Source organism: Equus caballus, chromosome 14, assembly GCF_041296265.1.
Source record: "Equus caballus isolate H_3958 breed thoroughbred chromosome 14, TB-T2T, whole genome shotgun sequence".
Classification (NCBI taxonomy): Eukaryota; Metazoa; Chordata; class Mammalia; order Perissodactyla; family Equidae; genus Equus; species Equus caballus.
In genome coordinates, this window is record NC_091697.1 from 14,662,319 (window position 1) to 14,689,482 (window position 27,164).

The following is a 27,164-nucleotide window of genomic DNA, read 5'->3' on the forward strand; positions in this document are numbered from 1 at the left end:
CTGGGCCTCGTGACGGGCTCTTGGGAGACTCCGCTGAGGAAGGACTTGTGGATCTCTTGCCTGGTGTCCGGAGCGCATTGGGAACCACCTGCCAGGCTTTCACAGTGGTCCTCCTGGGTGCAGGGTCCAGGGAGTCCCTCCTCGGCTTCCCTCCTGCTGCCCTGTCCCCAGGAATAGCCAGCATTCCTTGAGGTGGAGCTGAAGAAGATCCAGGCAACTCTGTGTTGCAGGTGACAGGGGCTCAGAGCCGGAAGGACAGCTGGACACGTTCCATGCCGCTGTCCAGGGCCTGCCCTGTGACACCGGAGCCCACCAGAAATCAAGTCTCCTCCTCGGTGGATCCCAGCTGCTGTGGCTTTAGGCACTCCCTCACTCATTCACTGAGGCTTTCATTCCCTCCTTCCTTCCTTCACTCACTCACTCAGTCATTCATTCATTTCTACTCTCACTCATACCTTTCACTCATTCAGCCCAAATCCTCTGGTCCCTGCTGTGCACCCAGCAATGTGACCTCACCAGTGAGTGTGATCCGGCGTGACCCTTGTCCCCGCGGTTCACATCTGCTGTGTGACATGGAAGACGGCCATCTCTCGGGTGAGGGGGAGTGATGAGCACCAGCAATCCGCTTCTGAAGAGAGAGGCCAGTCATGCACAGGAAAGAATGGAGAGAACACGTGCACGGCTCCTCTGCTAGAACAAGAAAAGAAGGAAAAGTTAGGACAAAGAAATATGCCCTATGTTGAACAAAACATGGGCTCTGATTACAAGTGTGCACTGATTCCTAAAACCAACAAAGAAGAAATTCAATGGATTGGGGCTTGGTGACACCATTTTTCTGACCAACAATGGCATTTGAGGAAACATCTTCTAGGGCTCACACTTTTCCTAAGGCCTCTTTCACCTCCTAGCACTTCAATCTTCCTCCTTGGAAGCCTCTGTCCTGGTCCCTCCTCATCCAATGGCTCCTCTGCTGCTCGGGGGCCTGCCCTGCGAGGCCACCCTCATCCATCCGGGACTGTCCCTGCCATTGGGACAGGCTGCCCGCATTCCCCCCTGGGTCTCATGAGCTCCTGCTTCTTTTGCAAGGCTGGCACTTTCACTTAGGATCACTTGGCGTCTTTCTTTGCAGTGGTTTGCATCGTCACACACTGGGTCCCCCCGATGACTCCCTGAGGGAGGCCATTTGTCAGCATCTTCCAGGCGAGGAAGCTCAAGTCCAGCAGGCTGTACAGCCTGTCCAGAGACACGGCCAGTGTGGCGTCTCAGCAGAGTTTGGTACCCATGCAGAGGAGGATGGAGGGGAAATTGTTTGCAGGTCTTCCCAGGAAGCCTGAAGGAGGACGCGGGGAATGAGCCTGGAGGATTAAAGCCTTAGCGGGGCCTGAAGAACCAGCACCACTGTGGTGAGCATCACTCTGTCCCAGCAGGAGACCAGGTCCTGCCTGGACTGGCTCGGTCCCCTCAGGTGGAGGGAACACCCCAGGGCATTCCTGCAAAAGGCCGCACAGCCTTGCAGGAGAGGAAGGGCCCATGGGGCAGGAGAGCCCTCAGGCAGGGAGGAGGGATGCAGGCACTGCAGGGGGCCGCTATCAGTCTCCTGGGCACTGGCTCCCAGCTGCAGGGGCACTCAGGTGGGCTGAGGGAACAGGAGTGCGACCACAGCAGTGTCTGCGGCTGGGCTCTCCACAAAGGTCCCGCCCTTCTGCCCAGAGAAAGACTCATCTGCATGGCATTTGTCCTTCCAACACAAAGTGGGGTCCAAGACCACCCCTCCACCCCACCTGCCCGATTCCTTTCCACTCATCTCAAGTGACAAGCAATTCCGAATATTTGATTGGTGTTGGATGCCCAGATACAGTGGTTTTTGGGGCCCACGTTGTAACCTTGCTGGCATTTTCAAGATCTCAGGATTTTGATGCAAAACAGGAAAATGCTGAGGACCCCAGAGAGCTTTCCGGAAGCAAAAAGCTTTGCAGTACTGCCTTCCCACCAGCTCTTCTCAAAATCCTCCAGGCCCCGGAGTCTCCATCTTGGGTGCTCAGATTGCTGGAAGGATGTGCCTTCCAAACGTCCTCAGGGTGGGCTGGCAAGACAAACGGAATGGTGGAGCGAGGAATTCAGCAAATCCGCCTCCCGCACAGCAATGACCATCCTGGAGAAGCTGGCAGAAAACCACCAGGTCAGCACTCTGCCAAGAGACCGAAGGCACACAGCCCACTGAGGAGCACCTGAGGCTGAGGGAGACCAATGAGAGTCTGTGGTGTTTTCACCCAGGGCAGCTCCCGACCCCACACCCTCAGTGTCAGGGCCCTGTGACAATGGCAGGCCTGAAGGCGGCTGCTTCCCTGTCAGAAGTTGCCTACTTGGTTTCTGCACGGGTGGGGAATCCCCAGCCCCTGAGCATTTCTGGAAACTGTAGCCATCTCAGCGGCAAGCTGCCATGGAAGATCAACTTTGTAGCTGCCTGAGGTTGGATCCAGAACAGAGCCACAAACTAGCCAGAAAGTGGAGAGGGAGAACCAGGCAGTGAGACAGACACAAGGACTTGATGGGCTCCACGCATCCCTGGGGGTCTGGACGGTTTTGCGCACGTGCAGGCCTGTACACACTCAGGAGAGACCAGGCAGGTGCGCATTGTGGGGAGGGTTAGAGACCTGCCACCAGCCCAGGCCTTGGCCCCAGGCCTTGCTGCCTCCCAGAGGGTCCCAGCTGACTGAGGGGCAAAGCCCAGCCCTGTGGGGTCCCTGTCCTCTCTGGGGCTCGCATGCAGAGAGGCCTTCCCACCTGGAAACTTCTCCCTGGTCTTCTTCAGAGGGTGAGCCGAGGAGCTCTGAAGGTAGAGAAGGTGGGGAGCAGGGAGGAGAGGCTCCCGAGGCCTCAGCCCTCCTGGGACAGGAAGAGAAGGACCTGGGAGTGGGGAGGGGGACCCTGCTTTCTCGGCCCTCAGTCCCCCTCTGTGTACACCTCCCTCTGAGGAGATGGAGTCCAGGAAAACCTGGAGAGCAGAGCTGGTCCCGATGAGTAACACTCCCAGGGAGGAGGATCGGAGCTCAGCCCAGGACGAGCCCAGGGAGGAAGCGAGCCTTTCACCGCGGGACACTCCACTCACGGTCAGTGTGGCCCTGGCAGGCATGCATGTCACTGCCTGTCCGACACACCCCTGTGGAGCCGCTCAGTGGGCAGGGACTGGCCTCTGACCGACAGAGCACAGCACAAGCGATAGATCAGCCCTCCAGATCTCATTCCCCAGGCTGTCCTTCCCACTTCCTCCCGCTCTTGTGTTCCCTCCTTCTCTCTCTCCCTTTGTTTCTCTCTCTCTCTCAGTCTCTCTTACCCATGGACCTGGGGACCATGCATGGATGTCCTGAGCTCCCCTATGTAGAGGCCACATAGGGATGAACCAGGGGCATGCCCTGGCCAACAGGGAGAAAGGAGCTCAGCTCTCAGTGAAGCTGATCATGACCACGCCCACGGGAGTGATCTCCATAGCAAATCTCACCCTAGCACAGCCTCAGTTGAGGCCACAGCCCCAACCTGCAAGACGCCAGGAGGCAGAGACTCCAGCTCAGCGGTGCTGGCGTCCGTGGCCCACAGAGATGGCGAGATCGTCAGTATTTGTAGTTGAGAGGTGCAGGGTTGGGAGCAATGGAGTCCAGGAGGAGCAGATCCCTCGCGCTGCCTCCCAGGCCCTGGGTCTGGCCTGCCCTCCTCCCTCCGCTCTCCTCCAGGCTCTCTGCAGCCACACTGCCAGCCTTTCCAACCTCCTCTGGCAAACTCACTTAGGCCTGCATGTCTCTGCACCAGCAGTGCCCTCTCCCTGGCACACTGCTCCCGGCATGTGCAGGGCTGGCTCCTCCTGTCACTCTGCTCACAGCCAATGTCACCCCGGGGAGGCCTTTCATACTCTCCTACCCTGTGAGACCCCAGCCCTCCCTGCAGGACACTCTTTCTTGTCGTTCCAGTTCATGCTCTTCTCTTTCACATGTCTCGGATGTGGTGCTTTTGCCCGTCTCCCTCCAGACTGAGCTCCTGGGGCTCAGGGACCACTAGGCACTTTTTAGCACCACCCCAGGGCCGACCAGGGCTCCTGGCCCAGGGTGAGGGCTTGGCACACAGCTGCTCGATGAGTAAACAGGGGGATCTTCGGTTTCTCCTTCCTGCTTTTGACCTGCTGCAATGGTGGAGACGAACGCTAGTAATAGGAGGTGCAAGCGGGTTCTGAGGCGGGGGGATGGGCAGCGTGACTTCCACATGACTCCTCCTTTGTTCAGTTGCTCCAGCACAGCTCAGTGGGCCCCCCTGACACTGGAGGTTCCCCCCAGTGGCCAGTACTGGACAGAAGCCACGGCAGGGACAGCACAAAACCACACATTCACCTCTACTGGGGCTTCTCAAGACGGTGGCTCTGTAGGTTCTCGGTGGGACCTACGACACCAAGGACAGTATGAGGGGCTTTGGAAGCTTCCTTCCCCCCGCCCATGTATTCATTCATCGGCGTCATCTTCACTCACGAGGCATCCTTGCCTCAGCTAGGACAATGACTCACCTCGACTTCCAAAAGAGCACCCCAACAAAAACCATCTTTCCTTCTACTTTGGCCTTGCTGCACGGTGCTCTGGCATGTCCTTCTCTAGCCCAATCCTCATCCACCAAAGCCCCTGAACCTCTCCCTAATCCACAGGCCTGCAAGGTCTGGGAAGCATTATCCCAGGGTCTTGGAGCGTAGTGGGTCATTGATGGAGAGCCAAAGCCTACAGACACTTTGCAGTCATGTGGATCACTGACTTCAAGCATCCTAATTTATACAGGAGACACTGTGGCCTCTCTCCTCTAGCCCTTGTCTACACTCAGGTGTGTGGGGTCCTGGAAGTTCCAGATGCCCACAGAGGTTGGTAACTTTCCATTTGAAGATCCTTCACTTAATCCCACTGGGATAGCGACTTTTACCATGAAGGTAACACATATACAGGCTCTGGGGACTAGGATGTGGACATCTTTGGTGACAGCCATTACCAAGCCTACTCCATGGGAAAATTGATCATCACCAGGGTTGCAGTCAAGGAGCAGGGTAACCCTAGGGAGAGATGTGTCCTCAATAGACACTGCCAGGGGAGTGACAGAGACAGAAGTGCAGGGAGTGCCGTGGGGTAGCATCTTCCATAGTGTGGCCTGGGGAGGTTTCTCTGAGGAGTTGATTTAAATATGTTTTATTTATATATTAATTTCCATACCAAAAAATTCACCATTTTAAAGTGTATAATTCACTCTGAATAGAGAACACAATGTTGAATGAGAAGAACAAAGTTGGAAACTACTTGACTTCAAGACTTACTAGAAAGCTACAGTAATCAAAACAGTGTGATATTGGTGAAAGAAACGACAAATCAATCAATAGAACAGAATAGAGAGTCTAGAAATAAACCCACAGGAATATAGTCAACTGAGAATTGACAAAGCAGCAAAGGCAATACACTGGAGCCAAGATCAGATCTTCAATCAATGCTGCTGGAACAATGGACATCCACCTGCAAAAATATGAATCTGGACACAGATCTTACACCCTTCACAAAAATTAACTCAATATAGATCATGCATCTAAATGTAAAATGGAAAACTCCAAAACTCTTAGAAGATAACATAGGAGAAAACCAAGATAACCTTGGGTATGTTGATGATTTTTTAGACACAACTCAAGGCACAATCCATGAGAAATGGATAAATTGGACTTCATTAAAAGTAAAAAGTTTCTGCTCTGTGAAAGATGATAACAAGGGATTGAGAAGATAAGTAACAGACTACGGTAAAATATTTGCAAAAACACATCTCATAAAGGACTGATATAGGAAATGCATAGAGAACACTTAAAACTGAATAATAAGGAAACAAACAACCTCATTAATCAATGAGTGAAAGATCTGAACAAATGCCTAAGTGGTTGCTGAAGATTGATGAGGGCAGGAAGAGGGGTGAATCTGCAGAGCACAGAGGATTTTTAAGGCATTGAAAATACTCTGTATGATAGCCTAAAGATGGATACATCTTATTCTCTTGTCCAGAGTTATAGAATGAACAAGGCCAAGAGTGAACGTTAAGGTAAACTATGGACTTGGGGCGAGTATGATGTGCTAATGTAGGCTTATCAATCATAACACATTTACCACTCTTGTGGGACATGTTGAAAATGGGGGAAGCCATGCATGTGTGGAGGCAGGGGGCACATGAATAATTTCTGTGCTTTCCCCTCAATTTTGCTGTGAACTTAAGACTGCTCTAAAAAATAATCTTAAGTTTTAAAAAGCGTATAATTCAGTGGTTTTTAATATATTCACAAGGTTGTGCAATCATCGATGCTAATTCCAGAATATGTTCATTACCATAAAAAGGTTCCTCATACCCATTAGCAGTCATACTCCATACTTCCTTCCCCCCAGCCACTGGCATTCATTAATCTACTTTCTGTCCTTCTGGATTTGCCTATTCTGGACATTTCCTATAAATGCAATCACACAACAGGTGGTATTTTGGGTCTGGCTTCTTTCATTTTGCATAATGTTTTCAAGGTTCATCCATGTTGTACCAGGTATCAATACCTCATTCCTTTTTACAGCTGAATAATATTCCATTGTATTCATATATCACTTTTGTTGAGCTATTCATCAGTGTAAACTGCCAAACTATTTTCCTGAGCAACTCTACCTTTTCACATTCCCACTGGCAAGCAGCGAATGAGTGAGGGTTCCAAATTCTCCATATCCTCACCAACACTTGGTATTATTTGACTTTTTTATTATAGTCATCCTGGTGTGTGTAACGTGATATCTCATTCTGGTACTGATTTGCATTTCCCTAACAACTGATAATGGGGAGCATCTTTACCTGTACTTATTGGCCATTTGCATATTAATCTGGAGCAATGCTTATCCAAATGCATTACCCATTTACAATTGAGCTATTTGTATTTTTATCATTGAGTTGCAAGAGTATATTATATGTACTCAACGGTAGACCCTTATCAGATATGTAAAGATGTGCAAATATGTTCTCCCCTTCTGTGGGTTGTCTTTCCACTTCCTTGACCATGTCCTTTGATGCACAAAAGTTTTACTTTTGATGAAGTTCAATTGACCTATTTTCCCTTTAGTCGCTTGTACTTTGGGCGTCATATGTAAGAAACCATTGCCTAATCCAAGGCCATGAAGTTTAGTTGTACATTTTCTTCTAGGGGTTTTGTAGTTTTAGATCCTACATTTACATTCCTGATCCATTTTGACTTAAGTATTGCATACGGTGTGAGGTAGGGGGTCAACTTAATTCTTTCACATGTGGATATGCAGTTATCCCAACACTGCTTGTTGAAAGACTATTCCTTTGCGATTTTCTTGGCATGTCAACTAATTCTAGAATCTGTGTGTGTTGGGTGTGGTGTGACTTACAGTTCCTTGGAATCATTCTTTATACAAAGGATTTTTTTTTTCTGGCCTTGTGGACTTTCCAACAATACATATGTAGACCAGCCATTAGTGAAGAAATCATTTCATTTATTCTGACCAGTTTTCTCTTTGTTTGCTGTGGGTATGTAATTCCACACCCTGTTACTCCCTGATGGCTGGTAGGCCTCATTGCACCATCGTTCTGGACTGGATTATTGCAGCACCTTTCAAAGTAGTTTCTCTGCCTCTATTTTTGACCCACAAATTTATCCTCAATGCAGCAACTGGAGTGATGTTTTAAAACCAGAAGTCAAATTCGTTGTAAAATCTCACCAGAGGCTTTCTATTACTCTCAGAGTAAAAGTTAAGGTCCTTATCATGGCCTACAAGCCCAACTGAATCGGTCCCACCCTCTCTCTGACCTCATCTCTGGCCACTCTTTCCCTGTATTAATCTCTCCAGTCCCTCTGCCCTCCATTATGTCCCTGGTGCATGCCAGGCACTCTTCTACCCAAAGACTTGAACTCTATGTTCCTTCCACCTGGAATTCTCTTCCACCTGTTGATTTCATGGTTCATTTCCTTCATTATCTTTAATTCTGTGTTCAAATGTCACCTTGGTGAGGCTTGTCACAACCATGCCATTTAAAATAAAACTATCCCCTTGTCCTGACACTCCTTAAACAACTTGTTCCACTTAGATTTCTCCCCATAGCACTTATCATCTTTTAAAATAATATGTAATTATGTGAATCAATGTTCAATCAGGACACAGAAACTATACAAAAGATTGAGCAGGAATAGTTTCTATAAGGAAAAATTAAGTATAAAAGTGTAAAGAGAACTATAGAGAATAGCCCAGAATTACAGTAGAGTAGCTAAGAAAGAAACAATTGTGGGAGGGGTCCACTTCTGCAAGGCCGGGTTCAGACTTTGTCGGAGAAGGTGTGGCTGCAGTTCAGGGATGGTGGAGGAGTTTGCCGGTTGCCAAGGGCCAGAGCTGGTCCATGGTCAGAGCAGCGTTCAGCGGGTAGGGAAATGTAGGCGGACAGTGGCAAGTGCCAAAGTTCTGTCCCCTGCCAGGGGCAGGTGGGCTGAGGTTATGACACCTACAGGACTCACCGGGATTCCACTTGTGGGGGTGCCACTCAATCCCCCTAGGAAGCTATCCAAGGGGATCCACTGATTCCACTGTCGATCACCCACTGTGGGTGAGTGCCTGTGGACATCCCCAGATTGTGCCACTGCTGGTTGTACACGAGGAGAAAGAAAATGAAAAAACCTGGAAGCACCCTGGAACCAGGAAGGAAGCCCCTTTGCCCTAAGCCTTCTGCTAGCAAAGCTTAACCCCTGCCAGGTGCAAAAGAGAAATGCCTACTGGGTCCAGCTCCATTATTGCAGAGCAAACAATGGAGGGCAACACATTGATGTTGTATTACAGAGGCAATCCCTTGATAACTGGTAACATAATTCACTGATTTATTTTGTTTATGTTTTCCATGCTTTTACTTCCAACTTACCCCTATTGTTATATTTCTAGTAAGTTTTTTGAAGACAGCATATGGTTGTATCATGGTTTTTAATCTACTCTGCCAATCCCTGTCGTTTAGTTTGCATGGTTAGTCTATGTACATTTGCTATAATCATTAATATGTAAAGGCTTGTATTCGTTTCCTAAGGCTGCTGTAAACAGTGCTATAAGCCAGGTGGCTAAAACATAAACATTCATTCTCTCACAGTTCCAGGAGGAGAAGTCTGAGATCAAGTGAGATGGGGAAGGTAGAAAATCCAATAAAGGGTATGCCAATGAGATGGTCACTATTGTGGGCAACTGGGACTCACTCTTCCTGAAGATTCTCTGAGACATAGGGTGGAACCATCTCAAGACTGTCCCAGGGGAACAAAGAGCTGAGGACTATTAGCCCATCAGTTACCATCTCTACTGACTTGGTAGGTGAATTCACCTGCACTTCTAGTGTCACCATGTGTGCATAGGAAGCATAGGGGAACAGAGGATGCAGGCATTGGGTTGGGAAGCTGTGACCCTCTCAGTGTGCAGGAACTACAGGTGCAGTGGGCTGAGGGGGTGGGCCATCAGCACTGTCAACCATAGTCCACCCCTTGCACTGCACTGATGCACTCATGCTCCAAACCAAATCTGTTCTGGTGAATTATGGAACTGAGGCTTCAGGGTAGTAACCAGCCACAATCTCTAAAATAATGACAGGAGATGGTTAGTAGAAACAAGCTGCAGTCCCAGCTTTCCGGGTGGTCTGGGGGCTTTAATTTGCAGCCATCCTGCCTCCTCTCCTACCCCTTCTACATGCCCACCTATCCCAGCCAGCAAGCCCTCTGGTCTTGGTGATTGTTTGGTAGCGCCATGAAAACCTTCTTGTTCCCGTATGCCAAGGAAGGCCCAGACATTGTCCCCCTTAGTGAGACATCTGGGAAGTAGCAGCTGTGAGGAGCTGTGACCACTCTGAGATTCAAAGGAGAGGTTGTGAGAGGTGTCACCAGAAGTGATAAGAGCTACAGCTGTGGAGTAGACGCAGTCATCATGGTGTGGGTGGTATAATGGTCTCCCATCATAACGGGATGCAGCCATCCAAAGAAACGCCTCAGGCCATTGTGTACTGGGGGGCGGAGATAGGTCTCCCCTCCTGCCACTGTTCTCCCAGTGGTGTCTACCACCAGTTGAACACATCCAGTATCCAAAAAAACACCACACAATTGGAAAGCTCTGTAGAGTTCACCTGAGGTGGCACAGCACAAGATGGTGGACGACGGGCAGCCCCTGGAAATCTCCAATTGCACTAAGCATAGGGTTCATGGGGGCAGCCCTGTCCTCCCAACGACCCCTACGTGGTGTTCCATCATCTTTTTCAAGGATGGAATTAAATTTGTCAATGTCATAAGATGCTTAGATCAGTGACTCCATATAATGAGGGAAATCAAGGTCTCTGGGGTACAGTCAACAAGAACAGGACAGAGGAAAAGCTCTCCCATTGACACAGAGACTCCAGCATGTTTACTAATCTCTGGTCCTAAAGTGCACTGGCCTCGCCCTTTCCTACTCCCAGGACGGAAGGTTTTCTGCTCAGCAGCACCTTCCAAGTTGGCAGTTGATTACTGGATCGTGCCAGCACCCTCAGTACAATCCCCCAGGGGTTATTAGAGAGGGCTAATTATTGTTATTTAGTGAGTACTTGGGGGTGTGCAATCGGCAGTGGTGTCCAATCTTCTGCCAGAGAGTCACAAAGCTGCCCTTGTGTGGCCGTAGCACCTGTGTACAGGGTCTACGTCAGCTGTGGGTCTCAGCGGAGATGATTCAAGCCCAGGAAGTACAGGGTCAGGGAGGGAGAAGGCCAAATTCTTGCTCAGAAGGCAGCCAGGACTGAGACCAGCAGAGCCAGGTGCCCAAGTGTGCTCAACCATGAACTCAGAGCACAGGCCCCTCGTGGCCTGTTTGTGCCTCACTCGGCCCATTTATCCAAAGGGAAGGAGATGTGAGGCCTGTCTGATAGTACATGAGGCAGTCAAAGCTGAGGAGGGAGGTGAAAGCATTTTGGAGAGTCGGGGTTTTAGAAGAATGAATGTAAGCAACTTGCAGTATTAGGGGTTTGGACAGGCTCTGATGGATCCTGGTCCCTGGCCCCACTCCAGGCAGAAGGAGGGAGGAGCCCTCATTCATTGAGCCTTGTACATGTCAGGGGAGCTGGGTCTTCGCAGGCCCACTCAGCAGAGCCTTACAAAGATCCAAAGTGATCGAAGTTGTGGGTGCCCCTGTGGGGGCGGAATCCTCTGAGGCTCAGAGAGATTCAGTAACTGGTTTATTCTTGAATGAACGAACGACCAAGAGCACCTAGCACGTGGATGGAGCTCCTCCCTACAGGCCATCGAACTCATGAGACCCGGGAATCAAGCCTTTCCCTTTGGGGAACTTAATTCTAACAGAGAAGATGGGCACTGAACACTCATGGGGAGAAATGAGCAGACAATCCAGAGAGTAATGAGTGCTCTCCGGGAAACACAGCCTGGCCTGGGGGTCCCAAATGAAGGGGGTGGCACAGCCAGATCGCTCCCTCCTGTGGCCTGGGGAGGCCCCTCTGAGGAGGTGATATTTAAACTGATCCTGAGACACAAAATAGTGCCCCAAATGCCAGGAAGAGGTGGCCTGAGGGGCCCAGGCCCAGGACGAGCAAATGCAGGGGCCCCAGGGCAGGAGAGAGCTCGGACTCTGGGGACCCTGTGGGAATCAGCTGATTGCACACCCTGTCTCTGTAGTTGTAAAGCTCAGTCCCTCTCCCCTCAGCAGTGAGAGGCCAGTTACCAGAGAACTGGCGGAAGAACCAGCCCTGGGATCCTGGGGGAGGGGGATGGGCGGGGGTGTAAGGAAGCCCTTGGCCTTCCCTCCATGACTGGGAGTGCAGACACGCACCCCTGCCCCTTCTGATAATGTCCTCATCCAGATGGCTCACTTGGAGTAAGCACCCTGGAAGGCAGGAAAAAGGGATGGTATTATGTGTCTTTTATTCTGTGGGTGGCACTTAATTGTCACTCATCAGATTCCAACAATAATGACAGTCCACCTCCCGTGATGCAGAATTGCCAGGATGCTAGGTGGGAAGGGTGTGGCCAGTGCCAAGTGTTCATGGGCAGGAGCCGAGCTGGGTATAAAGGGCAGCGCTGTGAGGACTCGCACAGCCTCCTCCAGACCCCAGTGACCTGCCGGCGGCTGTGAGCACAGACCCCTGGAGATGAAGGTTCTGTTCCTGACCATCACGCTTGGCCTGATCACAGCCCTGCAGGCCCAGGACCCTCTGTTCTTCCCCTCAGAGAACGAGAATGTGAGCCCAGGGAAGGGCGGGAAGAGAGGTATGGGGGAAAGGCGGTGACTACCTGTTGGCCAGCAGTGACCAGGGGCCTTGTGTTAGGAGGTGTCATTCAAGGTCGAAGTTCTGACCCTGTGCTCCCTGCAGAGTGTGGTCAGAGGAGCAGGAGGCTCTGTTCTTGTGTCTGCAGACAGCGCTCCTCCTTGGGCCCAGAGGCTGAAGCAGGGGAGTGGGTTCAGCATAGGGACTGTTGGTCTGACACTTTGGGAACCCAGAGGCACTGAGGACCCTGTGGAGTATAGACTCATCCAGGGCCAGGGCCCGGTCTCAGCAGAGAAGAGACTCATGGGGTGAGAGACCCCCTGCCTCTGTTTAGGGTCGGGAGCCCTGAGTGCTGGGCTGGTTCTAACAGAGCACAGGGTGTGGATGTACGGGACCCAGCCAGCCTTTGGAGGACAGCACCTGGGGTGCTGGGGATGTCTGGTGATGGCTGCAGCCCATGCACAGAGGATGGGGGTAGTGGGGTGAGGAGGAGATTCTGGGCTATGTCCGTGCTGGACTCATGGCCCCCACCCTGCTCAGATCATAGGGACATGGTATGTGAAGGCCGTGGTGGCTGACAAGGACCTGCCTAAGGAGAAAAGGCCCAAGAAGGTGTCCCCCTTGACAGTCACTGCCCTGGATGATGGAAACTTGGAGGCCATGGGCACCTTCATGTGAGTGTTGCCTCCCAAGGGTGCTGCTCTCCCCTCCTCCTCCCTCTCCCCAGGCTGCGAGGTGGCCCAGAGCAGCCCCTCTTTGTGCCTCTTCCCATCCCACTTTGGGATGTGGGTAAAATGAATGTCCCCCTGACATAGAAAGGAGAGAGTCCAGACTGTGGGGATGACAATGGAACTCGTGGGGACACCAGGGCAGAGGCCCATGTGCCAGGTGAGCTCAGGTTGGCTCGAGTGTGTTTCCTGACAGCCTTCCCCTCTGCCTCCCGTTTTCCAGGAAGGGGGGCCAGTGCCACGAGAAGCGAGTTGTGATGCACCAAACCGAGGAGCCTGGCAGATATAGCGCCTGTGAGTCCAGACCAGGCTGTGCCACATTCCCTGCCAGAGCCCAGGCCTCCCCTTCCCCTGAGGCTGCCTGCTGCCGGGCAGTCCCTGCCCTGTCCCCTCCCAGGAGCAGCTAGCCACTCCCTTCCCAGGAGTCTCCTTGTCCTGACATTGGAAAGGTTTCTCCACAGCAAGGATGACAGTACCAAACCCTCCCTCTGGATGGTCCTAGCAATTCAGCTTGCAGAGAACCAAGGGTTGAGGATGAGGATGCAGGGCGGGGCAGGTGCTGGGTGAACAAAGGAAAGAGCCCCAGCCTCTGATGTCTTCTGGCCTCTGGTGACTCCACTGCTTGGGTTGGAACCTTCCTCATGAAGAGTCTCCCTCTCCAGAGTGTGGTCCATGGTTCTGAGCAGCAGTGTGTCCTGGGCACTGGACCAGCTTGGGCACCTGGATTACGGGGCAGTCAGTAGAGCTAAGGTGGCCGAGAAACTGAAACGTTCCAAAATGTTCCCTAATGTCTCAAATATTTTCTGCAGGAATGAAGACACTAAAGACCAATTTTCTCTATGTCTGTCTGCAGTTGGGGGAAAGAGGCACATGTACATCCTGGACTTGCCAGTAAAGGACCACCGCATCTTCTACTGCGAGGGCCAGCTCGGAGGGAAAGCAATCCGCATGGCAAAACTCGTGGGTAAGAGGCTGCTGCCCCAGGTCCTCAGAGATCCACCTCTCCTGACCCACCCCCACAGGCTCTGCTTCTAGAAGTCAGTGGAACTGGCTTCAGTCCTGATTCTGGGGAATACGAACACCCTGCTTCTGTCTTTGGGGGCCTGGCACAATTTGCTGCCCTGGGGTGTCCAGTCCAAACTCCCTCAGTGACCTGACTTCTCACCAAGGGGATATGGACGCAGCTGCTAAGTCCCATCTCTTGGGGTCTGGGGCGTGAGGCCAGGTCAGCATTGGGGAGTGCACTGTTGCTGACAGAGGTCTTCTTGGAGCAATGACCCTCCAGAGTGGGGTGAAGTCCAAGAATTTTCTGGCCAGAGAGCATCACAATTCCTCCAGGCCATCAGCTTCTTCCAGGTCAGGGGTGTGACCCTGCAGATCGGTTTTGAGTGGGCCTGGGACCCCAGGGGCCCTCAGTGTCTCGGAGTGTCTCCCTGGCTATCCTCCTTCACAGGAACCTCTCACCTGGGTGGTGGCCTGTCTCCTCTGGGCCTACTCTGTATCCACTTTCGGGGGAACCCTCCATCTCAGCCTCAGCCATTACAGGACAAAGCCCCCCAAGTGCTAGGAGGCACTGTCTCCTCTTGGGGTCTGCTTCCTGAACCTGAGGCTCACCTGGTCACCTCTCCTACAGGTAGAAATCCCGACATGAGCCTGGAAGCCCTGGAAGAATTTAAGAAATTCACAGAGCGCAAGGGATTGCCACAGGACATCATCATCATGCCTGTCCAGACAGGTAAGAGGACAACTCTGCCCAGGTTCCCTGTGTCCACTCTGCATGTCCCTTTGTCCCCTATGTCCCTCCCTGTGTCCCCAACAGATTCCTCGTGTCCCACTGTGCCCTTCAAGTCCCTCTGTGTCCCCCATGACCTTCCTCGCCCCTTCCCCTGCCCCCCGCCATGGGGGAGACATCAGCGCTGTGTTGTGTCACAGGGGCACAAGGGCCCCACTCCGGGTCTCTGCTATTGGTGTCAGAGCTGCAGCTTGATGGGGTCTGGGCCCTTGGCTAGGGTCTCTTCTCATTGCTGAATTTTCCTTGGTTTCTACAGAAAGCTGCATTCCTGAAAGTGACTAGGGTAAGTGACCCTTGAAGCAAACAAGAGTCCTGGGTTCAAAGGAACGTCAGGAGTCACCAAGGCACCCCCAAGGTGGAGACAAGAGGGACTCCATGTGAGCCAGGCAGAGCCTTGTCTGCTCTGAGATCCTTTCTGGGATTTGATCCTTACTTGGGATGTCTGTCCCCGAACATCATTCCTGGGACATTTAGGGACTCCTTCTTTTCTCTGTCTCTGTAACTTGGGACCAATGGGCCAGGGTCTGTCCTCCACCACACCCATGCACCTGGTGGAAGTGGGAGCCTGCCCTCCATGCAGCAGCCCTGAGAGCATTACATATGCCCCCAACACTGCCACCCCTGAGAACCCCACACCTGCCCCCCCTCCCCTCCCCTGTCCTGGACTCACTGACCCTCTCCCTTCTTTCTAGGGCAGGGGACATCAGCACCCCACAGCAGCCCCAGGGCAGCACCATCAAGACCCTCTGTCCTGCAGGCCATGGAAGGAGCCCCTGCCTCTAGAGCCTGACCTGCTCTGCCCCTCCAGTTACCTTGACTCCCCTTCCTCCCCCAGCCATGCATCCCCTCTCCTAGTTCCACATAAAGAGCTTCAGCAGTTCCTGGTGACTCTGCCTGTCTGTGGGGGTCCCTCGCGTGGGCTGGGAACTGGGAGGAAGTGGGCAAGCCAGAGAAGGCAGGACAGGAGGACCCATCTATGTCTGCATTCTCCTTGAAAGTTGGACCAATCCAATGGGCATTAGGGTCCAGGCCGAGGGATGGGTGCTACAGCTCTGACCAAGGGTCTAATGGGGGACAGGTCTGACACCCAAGAAGCTCAGGTTCTGGGTGGTCACGTGGTGGGGGAGAAGGGATGTGAAGATAACAGGGTCAGATACAGCCCAGAGGTGATGACATGTGTGCAGGTGGGGATCACCTGGCCCCCTGATTCCCAACTGCCTAGATGTGGTGACAGGAGTGCTGGGAGGCTGCCTTTGAGGGTGCAGGCAGGAGACCAGGCTTCCAAAGGCCATCAGGATGGGGACAGCAGGACCCTGGAATCCCAGCCTGGGTGGGACTCTGCTCCTGCCCCTTCCCCCTAGGCCTGGCTGGACACATGCACTGCCCCTGGGGAGGGAGCCACTTCAAGAGGGACCTTGTTCACAATTGTAATGTCATCACTATGGTTTCCCAAATCACCCTGGGGCTTTGCAGTGACAGCCAGCCAACTGAGGTCAGGGTCTCCTTGCTTGTGGTAGGAGAGGTGAATGCAGCCCAGCTTCCCTAGAGACAGGGGGGTGCCTGGAGCTCCCTTCATGCAGGGTCAGTGCACCTTCCCAAGTCACAGGCCCAAGGTCCCCGGTGGGATGGCGAGCATCCCTGGGCCTCTCCTGAACACAGCAGGCCCCAGATGCAGACTTCTGGCACCCTGGTACTTGTAGGTTCCTTCCTTGACAACGAAATACTAGGTAGGGAGTCCCTGCATGGTGCAAGCCCCCCACAGGTTGAGGCGGTGCCCAGGGGGCCAGGCAATCACAGGTTACAACTGCCTTGGCTTTGTTTTTTCAGCTTCCATAAGGATGACAGTTCTTATACCACTGTCCCTGCAATGGCACGAGGCCATCAAGGCAGGAGCCTGGGAGGAGGGAGTCGGTGGAAGACTCTGTGCACGCAGGCCCGTGTCCTGGGATTCCAGGACCCTGTGCCATTTGTCCACCTGGTGCTGACCTGCCCCTAAGCAGCGGTGTCCCTCTGATGTGGCAGCCCCAGGGGTCTGTGCAGAGAAGGGGCTGTGAGATGGCCAGGGTCAGGGTTCAGGGTCCTCAAGGGTCGAGGGGTTAAGACTTGGGGTAGGGATGCTAAGACCTGACAGGTGACAATCCTCAGCAGAACTTCCCCAGGGTACATCCCTCCAGCTGGAGAACAAGTGGGCAGAGCTGAAGAATCCCTGTGCCCAGCCCATGGGCTCATACAGAGCCGATTTTCAGGGTCTGTCTTCCTAATTGGGGGGCAACAGAATTCCTACATGAAGTCTTTTCTTTGGTCTGGGAATCCAAGTCCAGTACCTGCCCCAGCACTGTCTGCACCACAACAGCCTTGGCCCTGCCTGCAGGCTGTCCAGGTGCCTGGTCTGTGCTGGGCAGTGGTTTTCAGTGGATTCCTGGACCCTGGAGGGCCTGGTGTCCGGGGAGGGCCTTCATGGGCAAGATGGGGCAGAACAAGTGGAATCTTAACCGAATCCTGCAAACCACACTTCCCATGGGACAGGACCCTGTATGGACCCCAGGAAGACCACAGACTTTCTCAGAGAGGCAGCTGGCATCCTGGGGACTCAAGTCCCTGCGGTCAAACCACCATGCTTTACTCCCCACGTGGACTTCATTCTGGGTGGAGCCCAAGGAGCATCCCTGAAATGAAACCACCCCAAACAGGTCCAGGTCTGAGGTCCTAGCTGTCGTGGCCTCAAAGCAATGGGTGGACAGACAGAACGAAGAGTAAGAAGCGGACCCCACATAGAGTTCATCGTTCCTACAGACAGGACCCTTCTATTTCTCCCTTTCTCCTCTGGCTTGTTTACCTGATTTCTTGCTCAGTTGGTTCCTCTGAGAATTGGCCACTGAGCCGGGTAAGAGAGCAAGAGGGGCCTTGGGGTTGATACCTGAGAAAGATCAGGAGGGAGGAAGCCAAATGAGGCAGGAGACTCTCCAAGGAGCCGAGCTGGCCCAGCGGGGAGTTGGGAGCCATGGCTGCCCATGGAGGAGCCTGCATGGTGGAAAGGCCAGCTCAGCACTCTCCTCCCCAAACTCCCAATGGGCTCGGTCCTGGGGTGCTGCCACTGGTGTCTTTAGCCAACTGTCATCCTTGCAGCTCACTGGCAGGCTCTCTCCTGAAGGGGCTCAGAGCGTCACCCTGCGTGGACACTATAGCCCACCTGTCATGTCCTGAGCGCATGTAAACACCTCTGCTCACCTTTAGGGAGCAGCTCCTCCAGGTCCTGGGAATCCTCCTTTCAAGAGGACACTCAGAAGAGAGAAAACAGCGGTCAAACCACAGCCCCTGACCCACTGTAGCTGGTCCTAGGGCCAGACTGACCCACACAGCCACCCTTCAGTAGTTGCTTCTCTATGCCACACACCCTGAGACCCCCTCCATCTCAGTGGGGCCCAGATGGATGACCCAGTTGTTCCTGTTTACTTGCTGGTTGGAGGGCAGCGTATGTCTACTCATGCTCACCACACATGGGAGCACCACGTCTGCACAGATGAGCACTCGACCCCTGACCTCTAGTTAAGAAGGGGTTGGGAAGGACCATCTAGAGCAGGAATCAGGCTGGTCTCCTCCCGAGGGACCCAGTTCAGGTCAGCTCTGCACTTAAAAGGCCCTGCTGTGCAACTCAGCAGAAGGAAATGACTCCCCACTGCCGAGGAGCTGCCTCTGTGGGGGCTCACTGACCTCAACTCACCCCATCTAGGGTCAGCCTCGAGGGGACCCAGGCCACAGGTGGGGATTGCCTAGGCCACTTGGCCAGCTACCATCACTGACCACTGCACTTTCGCTCCACATCAAGTTCAGAAACTCCACACAACTCCTGCCATCTCCTTCTGAGAGGCACAACCTCACCCTCACCCCCGTCACTAATTCCAGAATATTTTCATCACCCCATAAAGATTCCTCAGGCTTTAGCAGTCACTTCTCATTCCTCCCTCTTCTGTGACCCCTGGCAATCACTAATCTACTTCCTATCTCCCTAGATTTGCCAACTCTGAACATTCTCATAAATGGAATCCTGCAATATGTGGCCTTTGGTGTCTGCCTTCTTCCACCCAGTATCACGTTTCCAAGGTCCATCCACGTTGCAGCTGTGTCAGAACTTCATTTGCTTTATGAGTGAATGAGATCCCACTGCTTGGATAGATCGCATTTGGTCATCCATTCTTCAGCTGGTGGACATCAGGGTTGTTTCCACCCTTTGACTACTGTGAATAGTCAAACCTGACCTTTGTCGGGACCACCATCAGCGGTGATGAACGTCCAGCAGAGGAGCAACATGGCCAGGGCTGGAGGGTTCTGGGGCCTGGTAAAGGTGGAATCATGAATCCTTTGGAGCAAGAACTGGATACCTACCTGCACTTGGTTAGGGTCTCAGTCCTGTTATTCTGAGCCCCACATGGACCTGGGCCAGAGTTTTCTCTTGTGTCCTTGGTGACATCTCCCAGGCACAGCAGAGCATCTTCCTGCCCTCTAGTGGAGTGGGGACCTCAGTGAGGCCTTGGACAGGTTTTCCATTCACCATAGGTCCCTCCACCCTTTTCAGCAAGAACTGTACCGGGTAGCAGTGGGAATGTTGTGGAGCCTTCTCCTTACCATACCCAGGCACACACACACACACACACACTACAGACACACTTGCTGCACAATGTAAACACAGAGAGACACATACGCAATTGTGCACATGCACACACTCAGACAGATACACAGAGACTATTATGCACACAGAGAGACATATACACACATGTGCATGTGCACACGTGTGTACATGTCTACATACGGATATACATGTGCACAAATGAACATGTAAATTTGTGTACAAATGCATACACGAATGCACACATAGACAGACAGACACATATGCAGATACACATACATGCACACACACACTTAAGCACACATCCACAGGGACAAGATGATGCCATTTGCATTTGGTGGAAAGTTCTGGGAGCAAAATGGAGGAGGAATGAGGGACAGGGAAAGCAGAGGCCACTCAGGATATTTCAGTCAGAGATCTCATCCCAATACTTCCAAGTCTCGAGGTAGGAAAGGGGCAGCAGCAGCAGAGGGAGGAGGTGGACTGCGGGCATGCATCTGAGCAAGGCCCCAGGTGGTGTGGGGAACAGAAGTGAAGGGTACAGAGGGTCAGTGAGGTCTCCCAGGGTCTCACTGGGAGCAGTGATGAGAATACAGAACACAGGAGCCAGGGTACATTTGAGAGGAAGGAGATCAATTCCGCCTGCAGGGAGAAAGGCAACTGCAATGGGAGCCGTGGGCATCCTTGTGGGGATGTTTAGAGCGGGCTGGATGCTTTGCTTGGAGTTCAGGAGGTCTGGCGGGAAAGGGGAGGTGAGGGGACGTCAGCTCCAAGGTGGGATCTGTAGCCTGGACTGGACCAACTCTCCCAGGGATGCTCGAGGGACGGGGCTTGTCGAGGATCCCTGGGGCTCGTACAATAAAGGCCAAGGCGAGGTGGAGGATACACACAAGGAAGCCATTGTTTATCTTGCTAACTCTCAATGCAGATGTTTACTACTTCCCATTCTGATGACATTCTCCCTTCCAGATATGTTTTTTTCAGAAGGAATCAAACCCAAGAGTAATGATGGCTAATTACAAAAATTTAAGAACATCCATTCACAGGATCCAAACAATATAATCACCAACTACACGGCAAACTTGAAGGGCCTTTATGAAGGTCAGGGAGTGGCAGGATCCTGTCTCCAGGTCAGCCTAAGCCAGAGGATAAAAGGGCAGCTGGCAGGCCAGGTGAGCAGGGAACAGATATAGGGGCTCCCACTGGGCCATGCAGCCCTCCCTCCTGAAAGCATGGCTAAGTCTGCTCTCTGTGCTATGAGAAGAGGGGACCCAGTTTATTCCCACCCACACTGAAAAGGTGAGGTGAGAATATCAGTAGGGATGAGCAGTTGGCCTGTACAGGCCCCAGGTCAGCCACCTTCACTGGCTTAGAGTCTCAATTCTGTTATTCTGAGCATCAGGTGAGCTTGGGCCAGAGTTTCCTCTCGTGTCTTTGGTGATGTCTCCCGGGGAGAGCAGAGCATCTTCCTGACCACTGCCTGAGTGGGCAGTTCAGTGAGGCCTTGGACAGATTTTCATCCACCATAGGTCCCTGCCAACCCCTTACTTCTGGTGAAATTATGGGCAAGTCAGGTAGCCTTTCTAAGATGTAGTTTCTTCAGCAAAGTCATGGTTTGGAAGGAACTTTGCATATTTTAAGTCTACCTATTAATGTGAAGAATGTTGTCCCTATTATGTGTTTATATTTTGCAAGGTACTACACTGTGGTCAATATTAAAAGTCAAACACATTATTATCAAACATGTTATAAATTTCCAAAATCCATAGTGCTGTTGAAACAATATTTGAGGTCTGCAAATATCTAGATGACACCAAGTTCCCAGTCCCTACACGGGGACCATCACAGCCTCACCTCCCTGGGACCCCTCTGTGCCTCTTCTTGGTATTTTTGTGACCTGGACCGCCCTGACACTTGGCCTTGGGCTCCAGGCCTCCCTAACACCTCACCTCCCACTAAAGAGTCCAGCGTTTCTTCCCCCTCTCTGCCCATTTGTCTCCCCATGTCCACCTTTCCTCTCTGGGTGATTGTCAGCTTTCCAGCCTAACTCTTGTCCACCTGGGCCTGAGGAGACAAGTGGTCCCCTCTCTTTGCCTTTTCTCTGGTATATGCCCATGTCTGGATCTTCCCTCTCCCTCACCCATGAAAGGATTGTTTCATTCAGTCCTGAGATTTAACCTCAGCCTCTCAAGGAACATGAGCCGCAGAAGACACAGGGATGAGGCAGGAGCTGGTGCTGGGAAACCAGATCCTGGTGGGTGGCCATGTCCAAGATCTTGGGAATAGCATGAGTATGTGTGCTCATCATCGGAACAAAACTGCACTTGATTTCAGGGGACAGAGCTTGACAATGGTAATGGTTTAGAGGATCTGGAGCCCTCAATAGTGTCAGGGCAGAGGAAGGGCCGGCAACACAGTCATAATAATTTTTATCCTATGTTCCCAAATTACCTAGTAAATGGATAGAGAGATGGTGAATAAATGGATAGTGGGTGGGTGGGTGGATGAATGGATAGTGGATGGTTGATGGAAGGACTGAAGGATGGTGGGTGGATAGTAGGTGGATGGATTGATAGTAGGTAGTGAATGTATGGTGAAAGGATGGAAGGATGGTGGATGGATGGTGGGTGGATGGATGGATGGTGGTTAGGTGGGTGATGGATGGATAGTGGATAGATGAGTAGATGGATAGATAGATCAATGTATGGAAGGATGGATAGATGTTGCATGGATGGGGGATAAATGACAGGATTTTGAATGGATAGTGGGAGGAGGGATGGATGATGGCTGCCTGGCTGGATAGTGTATAGATGAGTAGACGACTGGATGGATGGATAGATAGGGATGCATGGTGGATAAATAGGTGGATGGATGGATGGATGGATGGATGAATGGATGAATGGCTAGATGGATGGAAGGATGATGGATGGATGGATAATGGATGGATGGTGAATGAATGGATGAACAGATGAGGGATAGATGAATGGATGAATAAATGGTGGATGGATGGCTTGCGGATGTGTGCACGATGGATGGTGGATGGATGGATGGATGGATGGATGGCTAGATGGATGGATGAATGAATACCTATGAGGCAACGATTGCCAAGGCACACTTGGACACTTCTAAGGTAAGTGAGTCTAATCCAATTGAGCATCACTGTGAGCTCTATGCACATCTGCTCCATCTACTGCTCTGCCTTTCTCGTCCCTTCCTTATTCTGGATTGGGGAGATGTCCAATTCTGACAAGGTTGTGGTCCTTTCACAGTTCTCCTCTCAATGAGCTCATCAACAGCCCCTCCCCTTCAGGATATTAGGGTCTTCGCAGTTTCTGTGGAAATCTCATCGGACATTTCCCACTAGTGTCAGCTTCCTCAGCTGACGCGATGGGACGGCAGACTCAAGTGGAGGGACAACTTGCTGTTTGCCTCTCGTATCTCCATCAACCATATGATCTCTTTCCTTGTTTCACCTGACTTCACAGCCCACTTTCCTGAGCTATGGACATCTGCTCTGATATTAGTCATTTTAAAGACATCTGGGCTCAGTCCCTTCAATCTTGTTACATTTTTCTCCATAAAGCCCTTATTACCGACATCTTTTTTCCCAAGCTTTCAGGAAAATGGTATACAAAGTGCTGAGCAGGAACCATTGATATCACCAGAGTAAAGTGATGCCATCCCTGCCACCCTTCGGCTTCAGAATGAACTTCAAGGTTTTTGGAATTCAGAACGCACAACATGGGGGTGTCCCTCCCTCTCGTCCCACCCCTGAGCTCCCCAATACCAATCCTGGGGTACTGGAAACAGGCCTCATCTCCTACCTGCACATTGGAGCCAGGCAGTGGCCTGCCATATAGGTCCTATGTCTTCTAATTATTAATGTGCTGGTGTTTCTAGGACACTTCACACGATAAAGATGGTGGTGGTGTTAATGAAAATAAGGGAGAGTCACCACCATGTACTAAGAACTAATTACAGTGTGGTTCCCTGGGTAATGCTTTACTTGCCTTCTCTCATTCACAACCCGCAAAAGCCCAGTGCTGTGGGTATTTGAGGAAGTGGAGGCTTCACAGTTCTCACATGAGCTGGAAGGTGAATAGACTGATAGGCACTGGGGATCTCTGAGCCCAGAGTGCGAGCTCTGGACTGGCTTCTGCTGAGACAAAGAACAGAGGCCTCTTGTCTACAAGACAGGTGGGCAAATGGGCCAGGGGCAGCCATTGTCATCCTCTTGTACCCAGTGGGGCCCCTGGTGGACTCACCTGGCAGCTCAACTCTGTAAGCGAGATGGGCAAGGAAGAGGTTTGGGGTATTCTCCATAGCACACCAACAGCCTCTCTAGGATCCTGTTGGGAACTGTCAGCAAGACAAGAATAATGTGTCCTTAGACTAGGCCTTATGGGGGAATTGTGAAAGTCACTTAGTGAGAGGCAAAATGCTCTGTTCCTCAGGGGGAAGTGGGGCTAGTCAGGGCATTGACTGTTCCGTTAGCTCATTCCATTCAGCCTACCACATGTGCTGGGTGTTGTTTACACCATCCTGGGCACTGAAGACAAGGTAAATAAGATGAGGTCCCCACTCAAACTTTCAAAGTCTTCTTGAGTGGCAGATGGGCAAGCTTTACCCAAGAGGAATGCCAGTCCTGAAGCCTGCAACCCACAGCCTCACTGTGCTTGAGATGGGAGGACTTCACCCAGGAGTGATCTCCTGGCTGAGGTTGGGGGAGGAGGAGTTTGCAAGATTCACTGGACAGTCTCCTGACCATCCATGCTATGCAGCCACATCAGCAATGCCTGGGGACATTTGTGAGGGAGGTCACGGAGGTTCACATGCTTCAGGAGATCATGGCAGTAGAGTGTGATGAGAGGTGATGACAGGGGCTATGGGATTGAAACTATCCTTTCATTTTTTTTCAGCAAAGATGCTGCAGAACCCCAGTTCAGTGTCCTTGGTGTATTGGGGTGGGACTGACAAGGCAGGGGCTGGGCTTAATGGATAAAATGGTGGCACAACCCTGGGTTGGAAGAGGCAGGATAGGCATTGAGAGAATGAGGAGCGTGCCCTTTGGTTGACAAGTCAGTATTCACACCCTGGAAACCTTGGGATGCTTCCAATGCCAGAACAGATCTCGAAGGCAGCTCCTGTTTTCTAGGAAGGCAAGTGGATGCAAACTGTTTATAATGCCCTTTGTGGAATCATTGCCTCAAAATTCAAAATCTGGTAGTGGCCACTGGCTCAACTGCATGGATGGCCTTGGCTTCCAGGGGGCAGCACTTTTGCTGGAATGTGCCAGGTGACCACCCAGTCTGTGAATCTGGGTGAACCACCATGTGACAGACTCAGCTCCTACTGTACTGTGGAAACCTCAGATCTCTACTTGGGGAGACAGTTTTTCCTTCACTGCTCAGAGCTGTCAATCATCCTGGCTCCTCCCCACCCATAGCTCATGTTCTTTCCACACCCCATCCAAGGACCAACTTTCTCCAGTTTTCCAAAGCCCGGGCACGCCCTTCCGTGATCACCCCTCCACCTGTGAACCTGTCTCGCTGCAGCTGGCCTCGTGCCCAGGGACAGGACAATTGTGCTTCCCCGGCCTCACAGGATCCCCACCCTCAGGGGACACAAAAGTTGCTGGTACAGAGCCTGTCACCTCCTCTTATTTCATTCAGAGACCAGGTCAGGAAGTCTCAAGTTCAGGTCACCTGTTCCTAAGCTCCTGCAGCATTTGAGAGAACTCGTGAAAACAAGCCTCCGGCAGCCTTGACTGATGACAGCGATCCTGAGGCCAGCAAAGAGACGCAGGGTGGACAGCCTCCCTGCCGGCCATCAGCCATCTCCACTCTGCACTGCTGGGGTCTGGGCCTGCATCCCTCCTGGCCACGCAACTCCCTGCATCGGGGTTTCCCCCACGTCTGCTCTTCCTCCTTCAGGCATTAGGACCTTCCCCAACCCCACAGGCCACAAGGAGTCCAACATGGCTCTAACCCATGTCACCTCCAGGGTGGCAACCCACCATCAACGTCTGGTTCATCCTGGAGAGAGACCATGGTATCGAGTGCTTCAGGGACAAGATGAATAATCAGGGCATGAAGATGATGAAGCTCTTGAGTGGGGCTCTCCACAGAGCAGGAGGCACCTTAGGGACAGTGGCATGGCCACAGAGAAGGGGCTGCCCACAAGGGCTGGCACCTCTGGCAGCTGTGCTCAGCCATTGGGCCAAACTGCACCCTATGCGCTGATCAGGGTCCCTGTGTGTGTGTGTGTTCATGTGTGTGTGTGTTCGGGTGTCTGTATAAGTCTTCACTGTCTGTCTCTTCACCATCACTGCAACTCGACCCTTCTTGGTCACTCTGCCATCCACCCAGATGATCCTTCTGACATCCTGGACCCTCAGGGCCCTCTCCACCCTCCTTCACTCAACCCCTGCCACCCACTACCCTGGCCTCACTCCACACATATAAACCTCTCCAGCATGACTGATAACCCATTTCAGGCCAACCCCTTCCAGTCGGCACCCAGTGGTGTCTTTGCAGCCCAGTCACTGTGGGCTCCCTCTCCTCACTCCTCCTCAGCCACTGGGTCTCCCCATCTGCAAACTTGGCCCCATGTTCACTCTCCTTCCCCTCCATCACGTCCTTTCTTCCTCTGCAGACACTGAGCTCCGGGACAGCCCCACGCTCCTGACCTGTAGCTCTGACCGACCCCTTCCACGGTCCTGGCCAGGTGAAATCCACCCTGGGAACCCAACTCTCTGCCTCCTCCGCATCTGCCCCCAGCCGGGAAAGGGGCAGAGGCTGGTGCAGTGAGGGCTGGTCCCACCTTCACATCACAACCACAGACTACAAGGGCCCTCAGTGCTGCCCACACCTCTCCCAGTGTCCCCAGAGGACCTCATTTCTCCCTGTTCTACATACATTTCACACATTCCTTCTCTCCTCACCATACACCCTGCCTCCCTGTGCAGGACAAATCTTCACCCCACACAAGACTCAGTGCCTGGATTGTGTGCACTATATGTGTACATGGCTTGGTGGGGCAGGATGTGGGTGTGACATACACATTGCCAGCTAAGAGGGGCCTGAGGTACAGCTTCTGAGACCCAGATTTCCCCAAGTAGAGGCCAAGCCCAGGAGGCTGGGAGAGACTGACATCCTAAGGGAGACAGAGTCCACACCAGGGGACTCTCCCTTCTCCAGGATGCACGTCTTGGGAAGGGGAATTCGTGCTCTAATGGTCCAGGCTGGGAAGACGGGGTTCCACTCAGGAGGGGCTAGGGGCTGATTCAGGGTGAGAGGGAGGAGAGTGGAGGCCCTTGGAGTCTGGGCACTGGTAGTCTGAGCCCCCTTCTCTTGATGCCCCCCCCCCCCAGCAAGCCATCGAATGTGGGGATGTCCCTTAAGGACAGGCTGTGGCAGAGTGGACAGAGCACGCCTGAGCCCAGGGGGTTCCATCCTATCCCATCCACAGGGTGTGATTCTCTGCTCTCCAGGAAACAGGGGGCTGCCTTTCATGTGGAGTCTTCAGATAAATGAACCACCTCAGGGTCCTCAGCCACGCAAGCAGCTCCTTGGCTCAGGCTACTTCTGTCCAAAATGGAAAAACGCACAATGAAGAATATAGAAACGACCTATAATCCCACCACCGATATCCAGCTCCCTTCACGCCCAGACCTGGTCCTTTGTGTTTGAATGGGGATCAAACCGGGAAATTTGTT

At 52.4% G+C, this 27,164-nt stretch overlaps 1 long non-coding RNA gene and 1 pseudogene across 2 annotated transcripts; both read right to left on the reverse strand.

The window, feature by feature from the left end:
- Positions 1 to 27,164, reverse strand: part of LOC138917414 (heparan sulfate glucosamine 3-O-sulfotransferase 4-like) — a 117,959-nt pseudogene that overhangs the window by 18,342 nt on the left and 72,453 nt on the right.
- Positions 24,030 to 26,981, reverse strand: LOC138917417 (uncharacterized). Of its 2 annotated transcripts, none has more exons than XR_011425374.1 (2): positions 25,464 to 26,981; positions 24,030 to 25,229 (listed from the first exon to the last, which is right to left on the reverse strand). It is a non-coding gene; the product is annotated as an uncharacterized lncRNA (long non-coding RNA). The 2 variants fall into 2 exon arrangements; XR_011425375.1 differs by having other exon boundaries at positions 24,030 to 25,266.